The 15,000-nt window shown below is 43.5% G+C and overlaps 1 pseudogene across 1 annotated transcript in view; it reads left to right on the top strand.

Annotated features, from left to right (window-relative positions):
- The window catches only part of LOC147700391 (uncharacterized), a 78,791-nt pseudogene that overhangs the window by 23,001 nt on the left and 40,790 nt on the right, over positions 1 to 15,000 (top strand). The window contains exon 3 of the transcript XR_015299421.1: positions 7,690 to 7,736. The product of XR_015299421.1 is annotated as an uncharacterized LOC147700391 (transcript). The remainder of the gene's footprint in view (positions 1 to 7,689; positions 7,737 to 15,000) is intronic.

The following is a 15,000-nucleotide window of genomic DNA, read 5'->3' as shown; positions in this document are numbered from 1 at the left end:
ACAATTTCAAGAGTCCCAGAATGTCAATATTTGATTTGCTTTAGAGGAGACCATTAAAAAGAGAGAACCATGAATAATTTCCAACAGTACTTACTAAAGTACAAGCGCATCAAAAGAAAAAAAAGAGTGTTTAAAATACATCATAAAAAACATCAAACATCATTATTACAGGTACAGTAGAAGTAGTGTAGGCATGATTAGGATATTACTCTTACGGGTCTTTTAAAGTGTCTATAGTGCTTCGGAATAAGTCACCTTAAAAATTACATTCCTTAGAGATCCCGAACTTCTTACAACCCATACCATTTTCAATAGACATTTAAAAATTCTTTAAAAAAACAATATATTTTATAACACATTAATTCAGATGGAGGAAACATAAGGGAATTGCGAGCCTTTACTGCCGTAGAGATATTATACTGAAGAAAACCAAGCCTTAAGTATTTGCGACGGACAAAATGGAGTGCCGGACATATAATTAGGACATGATTAAGATCTTGTACACCACCATTACATAGATTACAAAATCTTTCAGTTTTGGGGATATCTTCCCAGGCACCTGTCACAATCCTTAGTGGAAGAATGTTCAGTCTCAATAAAAGGAGCACTCGACGTGCTCCATGATGCACATTCAAAAAAACGTATGGCTGAGGTTTTTTAACAATATAGCTCCCTGAGATGCAATCAATTCTTCCATTCATATTACATGATTGCTGATCTCTTTTGCATGAGATCATGTATATAGATTTTTTAATAACAATCTTTAAGGATGTCTTATCTAAACGGAGTACGTTTTCCAAGTCAAGTTCAAAAATATTTAACGATTTTAAAAAGTTCCTAAAATTACACTTTTCTTTAGCAAATTTTCAAAAATTTCCTTGTGCAATGCAGCCCTTAGTAAATTCTCCTGCCCATTCACCAAAGCATTACACCACCGCAAGCAAGCTGCCATCGAGAGCACATATGTTGAAAGAAGACCGAATTCAAGTCTAAGTGCTGCAATGGGCGCAGAAGAATTTAAGTTACATATTTGGCGCCAAATTTTACCTTCGACCTTCTCAAATATACCCCACTCCCTTTCCTCAATAGTTTCTATCGCATAATTTAATGTTGGCGGAATCTTTATTTTATATACCGCAATGGTATGAGAGAAATGTCTTTTTCCACATTGCAGATAAAGTCGATTAATACCAGCTGCTTGCGAAATGACTTTACTTTTACAGTGGGCCAAATGTCTTTTAGCAGAGCACCTACTTGTAAAGATTTTTCCTAAGTACTGATAAAATTTTAAAAATTCCATTCTCTCGTCTCCTATAAACCATTTCAAATTTGGTCTCACCTTACATCCACTAAAACTAAAAATCATCACTTACCTCTTTGAAATGTTTATTTTTAAAAATTGTTCTTTAGTGTACCTAATCAGTTCCGTCAATCGCCTCTGAAGTCCAATAGGAGTTAGATCCATTATTAAAGCATCGTCCGCATATAGCAGACTGCTTAACTTTAGATCACCTAGTTGGGGAGGGTCCCCCTTACATTCCCCTAACCGGCTCGGTAAATCATTTATATAACGTGAAAAAAGCAACAGAGCTAATAGGCACCCTTGCTTTAAGCCATTATTAGTGGGAATTTTCTTTGATAGTCCCTGAGACCCTCCTAGCAAGACTTGAGTCCAAGTGGCTGAGTGCAATGCTATTATTACACGCAACAGGTTCCCCGGTATACCCAGAGCGAGCAGTTTCCTCCACAGCGTCCCACGGTCCACCCTATCGAACGCTGTGGAGAAATCGATGAAAGCAGTATACAAAGGGGACCTACGACTCACCGGATATTTATCAATGAGAGTTTGTAAAACAGATATATTATCCAGCGTTCCACTATTCTTTCTAAACCCCGATTGCTCAAGAGGGATTAAATTATTTTCAAAAGCCCACTCTTGCAGATGGATTAAGATACTTTTTACAAATAATTTTCCTGTTGCGTCTAGCAAAGAGATTTGCCTAAAGCTAGATGGAAAAAGTTTTGGGCCCTTTTTGTAGAGTGGGACTATTACACTTCCCCTCCACGAGTAGGGGATGGTCCCGAGGCTATAACAATGAGCGAACAATGGATACAGTAATTTTGTCCAATCGGCACTATCATTCTTTATGATGGCCACGGGAACATCATCTGGACCCATTGCCCCTGAATACCTTGCCCCCTTAATAAATCCCTCAATTTCCTTTATTGATGGAGCTACAACATCAGCTACCGTTTGTGGGATATTACACAGTCCAACATCTTCTTCAGACCCTTTATTTGCAGCATACAATAAGGAGATGTAGGTAGACCATTCTTCCTCCGGAATTAACATGGGTTGAAATTTTTCTATACTGTCACAATATTTGGCAATTAGCGCCCAATATTTCCTAGTATCCCCTGAGAGCGCCACTTCCCGGAGTTTTACCCATTTTTCATCTTCTGCCGCCCTTCGGACTGCTATTAATTTCCTTTTCCGTACCCGTTTTAAACTGTATATCTTCCGTTGTCTCAATGCCGCTGGAGTTTTAAATTGAGCTCTTATGAACTCATTTATTTTCTTATTTAATTTTTTACTATCACTTGACAGGATTTTTGGGGGGCCACCTCCATCACTATGCTGCTTTTTACCCAATGCTTTTATGGCACTCATAAATTTCTCATACCCCACGATCAAATTCTCCTCAACGAGGCCAGGTAAAATATGTTCAAAGACCCACTGGAAATTCAGGAGATTCTTAAATGACCAAAAAGTGCGACCATTCTTTCGAGAGTAAGATATATTATCCTTCCTCTGATTCCAGAGTTCTGGTTTCCCTAAGCTTATTGCTAGGTTTACCATCAAAATGTCATGATCACTCAGCTTTGTTGGCATCACATTAAATTGTGAACATGCCCCAAACATTTGGAAAGACACGGCCATATAATCAATTAAAGAGTAGCCAAATGCCCCATGAAAAGTTAATGCTGCTGGTTGATCTTCTGCAAATCTACCATTTAACAGAACAAGGTCTAACTCCCTAAGACTTTGTAGCAGTAGTAACCCTCTTTTATCCTCTTTTAAATTTGGCGGGAGAACGAGATCTGGAATACACCAGACCTCCTCCAGATCTTCATTGGAGAACGTCTTGATAGAACTACCACTTATTTTAGCGTTGTAATCACCAACCATTAATATCCGCACTCTGTCTTCGCTCCTACATAAATCATATACATAAGCGCCAATGGAATCAATCAAAGGGGTAGAGGCCTTTCCCGGAGGAATATACACATTTACCAAAAACAGGGACCCACCATGATCCTTAAAATTACTATCCAACCTCAACTTAGCACACATACAACATTTTGATGGGTGTATATCTATCACTGCATCCCATACAAAATCACAACTCAACAAAATTGCTAGTCCACCACTTGCGCGACCTCTCTGTGATTTCTTTGCAGCAACACAATGCACATAATAGTTCTCCAGCTGGAATTTATCCCTTGCCCATGTTTCCTGGAGGCAAATTATCTTTGGGTCCTGGGGGATCAATGATTTAAGCTTCAGATTATCTTTACCTAGCCCAGCAATGTTCCAAGAGGCAATGGTACACGGCAGGCTACCCCTGCATCTTTAATTTTGTTGAAGCTGGATTTGCCCCATTAAGGGCGCTTGCATTCCAACTCCATTTTGATACATCATCTGCTCTGTCTGCACCAATGACCTCTTGGACCACCAACTCCAGGAGCTTAATTGATCTTACTCCTACTGCCCTACCCACTGTTATTTTAATATCATCATATTGAAAGCACAGGCTTTCTCCCTTATTTTCCCGGTTTTCAGTCCCTAGCTGATTGCTAAAAACCATGTTATTTTTAATTGAATCATCCGATAAAAGTGAACTAGTAAAAACGTCAATTCCTCTCTTCCTAAATCCATCCGCATTCGCTAGGATGAATGAGGACACTACCCCTGATGAAAAAGTAACTTTTGTTACATATGACTGATACCTCCGGTCTATGTGGACTAATTCAATATCTTTACTAGAGATTAACTTTAGATCTTCTATTTCGGAGATGATTTTTAAGAGGACGCTTCTATTTAGAATTAATGACTCTGCATCGAAAAGGGGAGTGAAAATAATAACCCTATTCGCTTGCCCAGCACAAGTCACTAAAGACTTTGCCTGATTAGCATTATACACACTTCTATGTGCATCATCATCTAAATTACCCCCTTTATCCTTGTTGCTAATTAAGCACATTCTCCGATTTCCACCCCCATCTTTACTTATGTTCAGACTCATTGTCAATGGAGTTTGAGCAACCAGATCATGTGCGGAACCATGTATTTCTATTCTTGGGCTGTTTTCAGAGCTGTTTATTTTAATACTATCGTGCAAATTAGAGCCACCTCCAATATTTTCTTTAACCCCCCCCAACAATAACCGGAGCTGTAATCAGCCACCCGATAAGCAATCCAACTGGTGCCCAAGAAGTAGTGCGTTACCAAGGTTCTTATTTAAATTCTGATTATCCACAGTTGTTTTGTCGTCTAGGCTAGGGATTGATGTTTCATTAATACTTATCGGTTCAAAGCGCAACTTCCTTTGTTTACGCTTTGGAAACCGACGATATTTCATTGATTTTCTCCTCCTCCTATGACCGTTTCTACTGGATCCTTTCCTTGCTAGAGACTCCCCTGCATCAACAGAGCTCTCTACAGTATCAGGTACTTTGACAGGTTTTAAAGGTGACGTATCCCTCTGCTTGCTCAAATTAAAAATTGTGTCACCCAGATCTACCTTTTCAACTAGGCTCACTAAGTTAATCTTTGATTCATCCGTTTTTTGTACTATAGGCTTATTTGACTTATTCTTAACAAAGATCGGAAAGACACGTACAGCATTTTCCTTAAGGCAGGCGTCTACAGATGTCTCGTCCCTCAACAGGAGGACATTTGCAGACCCATTATGATTTACTTTAGATATACCTGAAGTTGTTTTTCCTTCGCATGATATTTTTGTTAAATCTGCCTGCAGATCTTCTGGTTTATCTAGCCCTAAATCTTTGTCGGAATTAAAAGGTACATTAAGCGTTTGGGCTGATTTACAAGCAGTAGAGGTGACACAGTTCTCGTGTACCGGTCTATGGTTTTTAAGATCCAAAATCCCTCCTAGGATTGGCGTAAGGACTTTCAAGATGTGATCTGAATTTAAAGAACTTTTCTCCAGAAGAGACAAAATTGCAAATAATATTTTTTCTAAATTGGAGAATGCACTTAATAACCCATCTACCCCTACGTTCTCATTTAATGACGAAGAATGTACGGGAACCTTTACTTCATTAATAGAAGTCATTAAAGGGTCTACACCTGATAGATCCTGTAAGTCCGAAATCATAGACAAGTCTGTAGGAGTACTACTGTACAGGATGGGCATGTTAGTTTGCGTTCCTATATTGGTGGACAATAGATGTTTATTTGGGAGCACTTCTGAACCCCCGCCCTGCATGCGCAATTTCTCTAAATATCTCACACGTTCAGCGTTCCTTTCAAGTGGGATTGCTAAATCCGGGACGGTGTAGTCCTCGACTTTAGCCTGCCCATTTTGCGAACTGTATTCTTTCAAATCTTTTAATTTTTCAGAAGCACCATCTAGCCTTAATAGTGAACAATCCCTCGGGCTCCTATGTGTAACATTTACATTATCTTTACTATTATCCATGTAAGTAATTAAGTTTGCTAAAGGAGAGTATGATACAACATCCCTGATTTCAGTTTCTTTCCCCTCAGCATATTCTATTACCTCTGATTTTTGATGGTCCATTTCCATTTCCGTCACAGATTTATTTTCCTCGTTTACTACATGCTGTATATCTTTCATACTAGCTACCCAGGTGGCGACATTTTACTATTACACCCATTCCCCTTTAAAATGGTAACAACAGGGTAGAGAGTCTCCCGCCCTGTTGTACTACCATCCAGGCTTAACTCTTTTATATCATCTGTGTCCATTGACCCCACCATTAAATTCCCGTGAAGCTCTCCAGCACCATTATTTTGCCCCATACCACACTTATAACTCCTTCCTTTTTTTGCAAAAATTGATTTTACTGATGGATAGGATTTTAGTAAAGACAGATGTGTGCCTGTTCTATGACGTTTAATGTTTTTTTGAGGTTTGATAGGACACAAACTGCTCAGACCAGAATTACTGAGGGGTACTAAAGAGTCTGCCGCTTTAGCTTTAGTCTGTGAGCGTAATCGCCTCTCAGACATTACCATTATGGGAAAAGTGTAGCAATAACTAAGATATTTGACCAACCCGCTATGGATAGCACAAAGTAGCGGGGAACAGAAAATGAGCACACGAACGATTTACAACACAATCCCCATAAAATTCTGTGAAAAAAGGTCACGTACCACTATATCCATTTGCTGGACCAATCCGCAGTGACCTAACACGGCCAAGCGTCGACCCCTGTCTAGCAACGGGGACTAGTATGAATATAGTCACCACTAGGGGATAAAAATGGAATTAGTACACAATCCTAGTCGGAAGGGAAACGTCAATGGGGTAGGCCGACCGGCCTCAGATGGTCTCTGAGGGCCTCAGAGGGCCCGCTCTTTGTCCGGTCTTTTGCGCCTATTAAATACGTAGAGGCTGGGGGGTGTGGCCGCCGGGGGAAGAGGCACCAGCTCAGCAACGTGAAGGATGCTGGTCCTCGCAGTCCCCTGGTAGGTCCTCAGCCAGGTAAAGCCTCCGAGTAGTTCCTGCTAGGCACTCTCTTGCTGGGAGCGTTTGTTAATCCGCCGACTGCGGACGCGCACACACCAGCGGCGGTACCTCGCAGAAAAAGCAGAATACTTCGGTAACACTTGATGGATCTTGCAGCGCTCCTTCAGATGGCAAACAGCAAAAGGCGAAGCACAAAGGTCAATGAATGAGCGGCACCGGCGCAGCCGGTGTCGCGAAAGGTTAAGAGGTTGCAGGCAGGCGGGGGTGTGGCCGCCGGGGGAAGAGGCACCAGCTCAGCAACGTGAAGGATGCTGGTCCTCGCAGTCCCCCGGTAGGTCCTCGGCCAGGTAAAGCCTCCGAGTAGTTCCTGCTAGGCACTCTCTTGCTGGGAACGTTTGTTAATCCGCCGACTGCGGACGCACTCACACCAGCGGCGGTGCCTCGCAGAAAAAGCAGAATACTTCGGTAACACTTGATGGATCTTGCAGCGCTCCTTCAGATGGCAAACAGCAAAGGCGAAGCACAAAGGTCAATGAATGAGCGGCACACCAAGTCAGCCACAGTTCTCCATGGACCATGGTGTGGCTCCCTTTTTCATAATTTGTCCGGATTTAGGGTCTGCCTCCTGGCCCTTTGGTCCTCCTCGCTCTGGTGGCAGCTCCTGGGTCTCGATTCTCCCTGGCTATCGTCCATGCTGTGGCACATTGTCGCATTCCTTGTGCAGGAGGGCACCCTTCCCCGAGAGCGGATTCTGCATTTGCAGTCCCCTGCTTTTCAGAGCTTTACTGAAATGTTTATCAGAATTAGAGACCATTTATAATCCTTCCTTGGTTTTCTCTCTCCACTTTTTTAAGCTGTTTTGGTCTTTCTATCTTGTAGTCTTTTCTTTCTTTCCTTGTCACCAGTCTTTCCTCTCTTTCTAACATTTCTTCTGTGTCTTCCTTCACAGGTCCTCGTCAGGCTGTTGAGGGAGTCATTGGGACTCCACCTCCTCAGGTGAGTGTCACTATCCACAGGCAGTGTAGGCAGAAGCTACATTTTTCAACCCGCCATGGATAGCACAAAGTAGCGGGGAACAGAAAATGAGCACACGAACGATTTACAACACAATCCCCATAAAATTCCGTTAAAAAAGGTCACGTACCACTATATCCATTTGCTGGACCAATCCGCAGTGACCTAACACGGCCAAGCGTCGACCCCTGTCTAGCAACGGAGACTAGTATGAATATGCAAAATCATACACTCATCTATGAGTTCTGTGCATGGAAAAATAAAACCCTCTGCTTCACTCTCCATACTGCAAGCAAGACTTAATTAAAACCATGTTTAAAAAATAGCACATATTAAAGCCACCAGCTACTTTTCTCTTAGTTTTTCTTTTGACAAACAAAAAATATGAAACACACATACTGGCATTTTACATTACCAGATAAACACGTCTACAAATGTCGCACACTAAGCACACTGTACATGGTTCACACTGACTGGATACACCAGCACTTTTCTTTCTGCAAGGCTAGGATCTTTGGGGGATACTAAAGCTCAGTGTTTCTAAATTATTAAACTAAATCATACATTCCTCTAGAATTCTTCCTACACAAAATGATGATGCTCTGCTTAATAATAATAATAATAATAGGCATTCTTGTAGAGCGCAATGGTGACGCACAACGGCGTGTCCCCGCGCTTAGATGCGAGCGTGTTCAGAGGAAGATCAGAGGGGAAGCCCGCTATCTGGCAAAGAGAAATGTTTTCAGCTCAGCCCTGAAGATAGACTCTGATGGTTCCAGGCGCAGCGTTACCGGGAGTTTATTCCAGCAGGATGCGGCAAGGTACCTAAAGGATCTGCCACCCATCCTCGCTCTGGACACCTTTGGAATAGTTAGGCGCCCTGAGCCAGAGGATCTTAGCGTACGGGATGGCTCGTATTGTGTCACGAGATCCTGAAGTGGAGAGGGTGCCCTGCCGTTGATGATCCTATGGCAGGTGCAGAGGGCCTTGAATTCTATCCTGCTCCTGACAGGAAGCCAGTGCAAGGCTTGGAGCGCGGCTTTAGAGGCTGATCTTCTCGGTAGTCTGAGGACTAGCCGAGCAGCGGCGTTTTGCAAGACCTGAAGGCGGCTCAGGTTCTTCTCAGGGATTCCCAGGTAGAGAAGGTTGCCATAGTCCAACCTGGACGTGACTAGAGCATGCACCAGTGTTCTGCGGGCTTTGGTGGGAAGGAACTCCAGAACCTTCCTGAGGGTCTTGAGGATCCCAAAACAGGTGCCAACCACCCGGTTGACCTGGGTGCCAAAGGTTAGATCGGAGTCGAACCAGACCCCTAGATTCCTCGCCTCCAGGCAGGGGGTGGGTGCCATTCCCAAGCAAGGAGGCCACCACGCCGACGTCCACGCCGCTCGGTCTCCCCCTACCACCAGCACCTCGGTCTTGTTGCCGTTAAGTTTAAGGCAGTTGGCAGACATCCAGGCAGCAAGATCTTGCATGCATGCTCTGAAGATGTCTGCCGCAAGGCCGGGAGCACGCGATAGGGAGATGACCAGCTGCGTGTCGTCAGCGTATGACACCAAGCGCAGACCGTAGCTCTCCACTATGGAGGCGACTGGGGCCACATATAGATTAAAAAGCGTTGGGCTTAGGGACGAGCCCTGTGGTACCCCTTGGTCCAATGCCATTCGCCTGGAATAGCAGTCGCCCTGCCTGACTTGGAAGCCACGGCCCGATAGGAACGACTGGATCCATTTTAGCGCTGCATCACCCAGCCCTGCCTTGTTCAGACACTGTAGCAAGATGGAATGTGCCACAGTGTCGAACGCGGCGCTGAGGTCCAGCAGGATCAGGGCCATAGTGTGGCCCTCGTCGACCCCCTGCCTGATGGATTCGGAAGCCATGAGGAGTGCCGACTCCGTCGAATGTCGAGGTCTGAATCCGAATTGGGTGGGGTGAAGGAGATTAGACTCTTCCACAAACTGCATTAGCTGCCGATTCACCAACTTCTCAGCCACTTTCGAGAAGTAAGGAAGGAGGGAAATGGGGCGCAGGTTCTCCAGCTTCTCGAAGCTAATATTAGGCTTCTTGCGAAGGGGGAGCACAACTGCTTGTTTCCATTCCCAGGGCACAGTGCTGGACCTGAAGGAAATGTCCAGCATGTGCCTGATATATGGTTCTAATGTTGTCAGGCTGTCCCCCAGCCGTTTAGGAGATGCTGGGTCCCGTGGGGAACCTGATTTCACTGATCTACATATGTTGATCAGGTCTTCAGCTGGTGGGGTGAAGAAATTAAGCAGCAGGTTGTGACCATCTACCTCTCTAACTGATGCCTCAACTTTTCCATCTATCGCTGGTTGGGCAGGGAAGGCGGAGTATATTTTGGACACTTTGTCGCTGAAGTAGTCGGCAATACGATTACAAGCAGCCAGAGAGCAATCCTCTGGTCCTGCTGTGGATTCGGAGACAGCAAGAGATTTGTATACACAGAACAACTCTTTTGCTGAGTTCTCTGCATCCAAAATTCTCTCTGCGTAGTGGGCAGTTTTTGTTATCCTGATAAGATTATGATATTCTCGTCGGTGAGTGAGATATTTCTCTCTCGCCTGACTGTCATAGGCTACCCTCCACTGCCTCTCCGCTCGCTTACACTCCCTCTTGGCACCACGCAATTCTTCGTTAAACCATGGTGCCGATCTCTGTTTACGACCACCCTTCTTAAGATGGTTTAAAGGGGCCGTTTGGTCCAGCGCAGCCGTGATTCGTTCGTTAAGTAGTTTATTTACCGAATCCACATCATCGTCTACAGGGGGGCCATAGGCTGTAAGAGCCTCATTAAATTTGGGCAGGGAAAACCTAGCCCATTTGCGCCTGAGATAGTTAAGGGGAGTGGGAGCGGTGACCTTATTCTTAGGGAGAGAGATTTCAAAAGGCACCAAGAAATGGTCAGTCCACGGGAGAGGCACTGGAGGAGCCACCCTAACATCCTCCCAGTTAGCAAAGACTGGGTCAAGCAAATGACCATGTTGGTGTGTTGGAAGGTGGCCCTTCAGCTCTAATTGTAGTGCTTGGAGATCCTGCCGGAACTCCATCACTCCCTTGTCTAGTGAATCTTCGAGGTGCATGTTAAGGTCTCCGAGTAGCAGAAACTTATCCCTCCGCAGCGCCATCTCAGTGGCACACTCTATGAGGGTGCCCTTAAACCTTGCCAAGGGGCCCGGGGGGCGGTAGACTAAATAACCTTTCACAGTTGTACCCCCATTGATTTTTATCGTAAACATCCCCACCTCACTTGCCGCCAGCTGAACTGACTCAATTGCTAGTGGATGGGGGCTTCAATCCCCCATCCACTAGCTATATGTAATTAAAACCAAAATCGATATTGAAACCACACCTAGAGGCTTAATATCAACAGCAAAATCAGGGGTGCACTTATGCATCTTTTATATGCGACAATCCTGTCTTACCACCATGTCTAGCTCTTCAGTCATTCTTGTAAACAAAAAGAACATTCCCTCAGTCAGGCCTCAAAATCCTTGGTGCTGAATTTTCTTTTCACTCAGTGTGTGTGAAGTCTGCAAGGAGCAGGCCGGATGTGTGTTGGCAACGGGATTGTCAGCCAGGGGCCACTCGTCTCTTTCTTGATGATGTGCTTGAAATGTTCCAGCAGGCTGCTTGTATCTGGAAGCCTGATTAGTCTTTCATCATATTCAGAATCTACTTGGGTTTAGTTAGTCGCTGTAAGTCGCACACTCCGCAAACCACCCTCATCCTCACAAAAGCATCCAGCGAGGAGCTTGGATGCCCAGAGTGTATTCAGCTAAAAAATCACACCTGTAGGGAATTTAGAGTATTCAAACATCTTTTCATGCACAAAGTGATGGAATATTGCATCAGGTTATTTACTGGAAGAAAACATGCACTGGCAACGCCAGTGGGTCTTGCTTTTTGTGACCTATTGGCTTTGCCAGTGCCTTTTGGCGATGCTTTTCATCAGATGCTGTGAAGCATGGCCAAATAGAGGAAAACGTAGCCCCCCCCCCAAAAAAAAGCGTGTTGCTTTATAGGCGCAATATATATTCCTCTGCATCTATGATGCAAAGAAAATAAACATGTCCTACATGTAAATGAAACCAAGGTCCTTATTTAGAGTTTGATGGATTGAAGGCTCTGTCACAAACATAGCTGATATCCTGTTACATTTAATATAAGTGCCCTGTTGCCAACAGCGCTTTTTTAGAGTTTGGTGTACGGGATATTCTCGACTTTTAGATGGAGTGTCTTGTCCACCGAGCTGTAAATAAGGCTTGTATTATTTAATCAGATTATTTGGAAATACTATTCTGCTGGAAGGAAGTTAAAAATATATATTTTTTAAATGCAAGCCCCTTTCCTTTAGCCATATTTTAACAAGTGACAGCAATTTTTAATTTGTTAATTTGTGTTGACCGTTTGGTGTAGCAATCTTTGTTTACTCCTAGAGTGTGCTTGCAGTACATATGTCCATAAAAGAATGTTTAGGGCAACAAAAACAAGGTGATGGATAGAAAGCTGGAATTATTCTCAATCACTGGCAATCACCGGGGCCACATCCCAATCCATCATTATATGCCCATCATGCCACCTAAGTTTGGACCAAGCCCTGATCAAATTAGTCTTGACCCTGCTCCAGTTGGAACAGTTCATCCCAAACTGCCAAGCACTTCCTTCCTGAACCATATCACAAGCAACCCGGGACCAGTTTTTGCCTTATTAAGGCTCATTTGCCAGATAAAGCTTGAATCGAGTGGCACAGTGAGCACAGGACCCATGTTTGGACATACCCATCACACTTCGGTCACTATAAATAAGTTGATGGATGGGATGCTTGAATTAATCTCAGCCAGTCAAACTTGGCTTTTGATATTGTAGGGCTCCTAAATGCCAGAGGTGCAGCCACTGGCCCAGAGCTCTTGCTTGCTCCAGTGGTGTCTAGAGGAGAGTGGACTCCTCATGATGGCGAACATTGTGGTAGCGATTTCGATCTTGTGGTAAATTTGCTGCTTGGTGCCAGCCACAGCCATCCACAGTTTGTGCCATGTTTTGCAGAATTGGGGGGTGGGCAGTTTCAAGTCAGTCATGCAGGGAGGCAAATTGGGGTTTGGGGCTTGGTTGTTTTGTCTGTTTCTTGTTTCTACAGTCTCATTATGGCATCCCACTGTTGGAGCTTCAGCTGCTTATGCATTGTAGGCTCTTGTCCTGACCCTTAGTCAGTCCCATTGTTAGATCGAACCCTGCTCTACCTCCCCCATACACATCTACAATGTCTAAAGTAACCCCACCATTCCCCTTTTTATTGCCCAGGAGAGCCAGGGCTTCTGAGTTCTGAGCAATCTTCCATGACTGATAATGTGGTGGGTCCTAGCTTCAAAATCCTCTCATGAAATGTTAGTGGGTTAGGAGATAAAATTAAACTGTGAGTAGTCTTACAATTCCTCAAGAGACACTCAGCGGATGTAGTCCTCCTTCAGGAGACTCCTCTACATGAAAACACATATTGTGCCGTAGACAGATGGGGATAAAAAATGGTGGCAAACACTGGTTCTACCACGGGCTCCAGAGGGTTTGGTATCCTGTGATAGTTTTTGCCCTTAATCATACAGAACACTTGGCCAGACGCACATGCGAGATAGGTGACACTTTCGGGGCAGTGGGAGGGAAAAACACTCAATATTGTTTCAACATATATATTGGAAGATCGCGAGTTGGAAGGGACATAAAGGGACATAAAGGAAACAACCCGCAGGGAGAGTACGATCTTGATCTGGAGTCAGCTTTCTATGGCCGCAAGTATCCCCCAATAGGAGTGAACATCAAACTTCTTAAGACTCCCAACCGCTTTCTATGTCACGCAATACTGGCATTGAGAAGGACATACCAGCCGAAATGCATCTGCCAGAGTTACAGCGATGGAATGTAACAAGATGGTGAAAATAAAGCTTACCTGGAGAGATGTTGAGCATGTGTCAGCCCGTTTTTGACAGAAGCGGGATTGGTATATATATATATATGTATGTATGTATGTATGTATGTATGTATGTATGTATATATATATATATATGTGTATGTATATGTATATATGTATATATATATTCACTGAAAAAACCATAGGTTATAGACCATATATAGTTAGGGATTAGCATTTAAAAAACCTTATTTTATTTGCACAAAACCATTGAAATTCCATATATAGTTAGTTGCACTAACTATATATCGCGGACCCGCAATCCACTGCTAATGATGTCACATATTACATCATTCATGACATGGTCAGTGACATCACTGATGACATCACTGATGACATCTCAAATGACATCACTGATGACATCACTGATAACATCTCAAATGACATCACTGATGACATCACTGATGATATCATTTATGTGATAATACATCTTCAGACTCTAATATAACCTTAGATACACTCAGTGTAAACAGGCACTCACAGACTGTCACACATCCATGGAGTTACTCACACACCTAGTCAGTCATGCAAAGAATCAATCACACCTCCATTTCCTCAACTATACAGTTATACACACCTTACTTATTCAAACATATACTAACACATATTTACTCTCTTATACAATCCTTGATACAAGTTCACAATGATTCATACAGCCACTCTCACATTCACTGGCTCTTATGTTCAGTTATTTATATATGTCAACTCTCACATGGAGTGTGTTTTACATATGTACTTACTTTGACATGTAGAACTGAGATATCCATTCACTCACCAATACACTCATGCACACAGTCAACTGTCCATACAGCTGTTTCTACATGCACTTTTGAACCCATACACCTAGGGAATCAACTGCTCACACATCTATGCACAGAGTTATACACCTCCCAGCCACCCACACACATACTCAGTCTCCCATACAAATACTTGGGCAACCATTCAATAACCCATATAGTTACTGATATAGCTACTGATTTAAACATGCAGCAGTTTACAGAAGAACATAAATAATGATTGCCAAATTAAGACACTTTAATCACTAACCCATGCACTCAGTGAGACACATTTAATCATTCTCTCATACAGTCAGTCATGCACCTACTAAATCCTTCATCCAGACACTTATACATCCACTCATTCTTCAATATGTAAGACATATTTTAACTTTACAGAAACATACAGTCACTGGGTGTTGTCATCAGTGATGTCATCAGTGATGTCATTTGAGATGTCATCAGTGATGTCATCAGTGATGTCACTGAC

This window comes from Lissotriton vulgaris, chromosome 8 (genome assembly GCF_964263255.1).
Source record: "Lissotriton vulgaris chromosome 8, aLisVul1.2, whole genome shotgun sequence".
Taxonomy (NCBI): domain Eukaryota; kingdom Metazoa; phylum Chordata; class Amphibia; order Caudata; family Salamandridae; genus Lissotriton; species Lissotriton vulgaris.
This window is presented reverse-complemented; position numbering and strand designations above follow the sequence as displayed.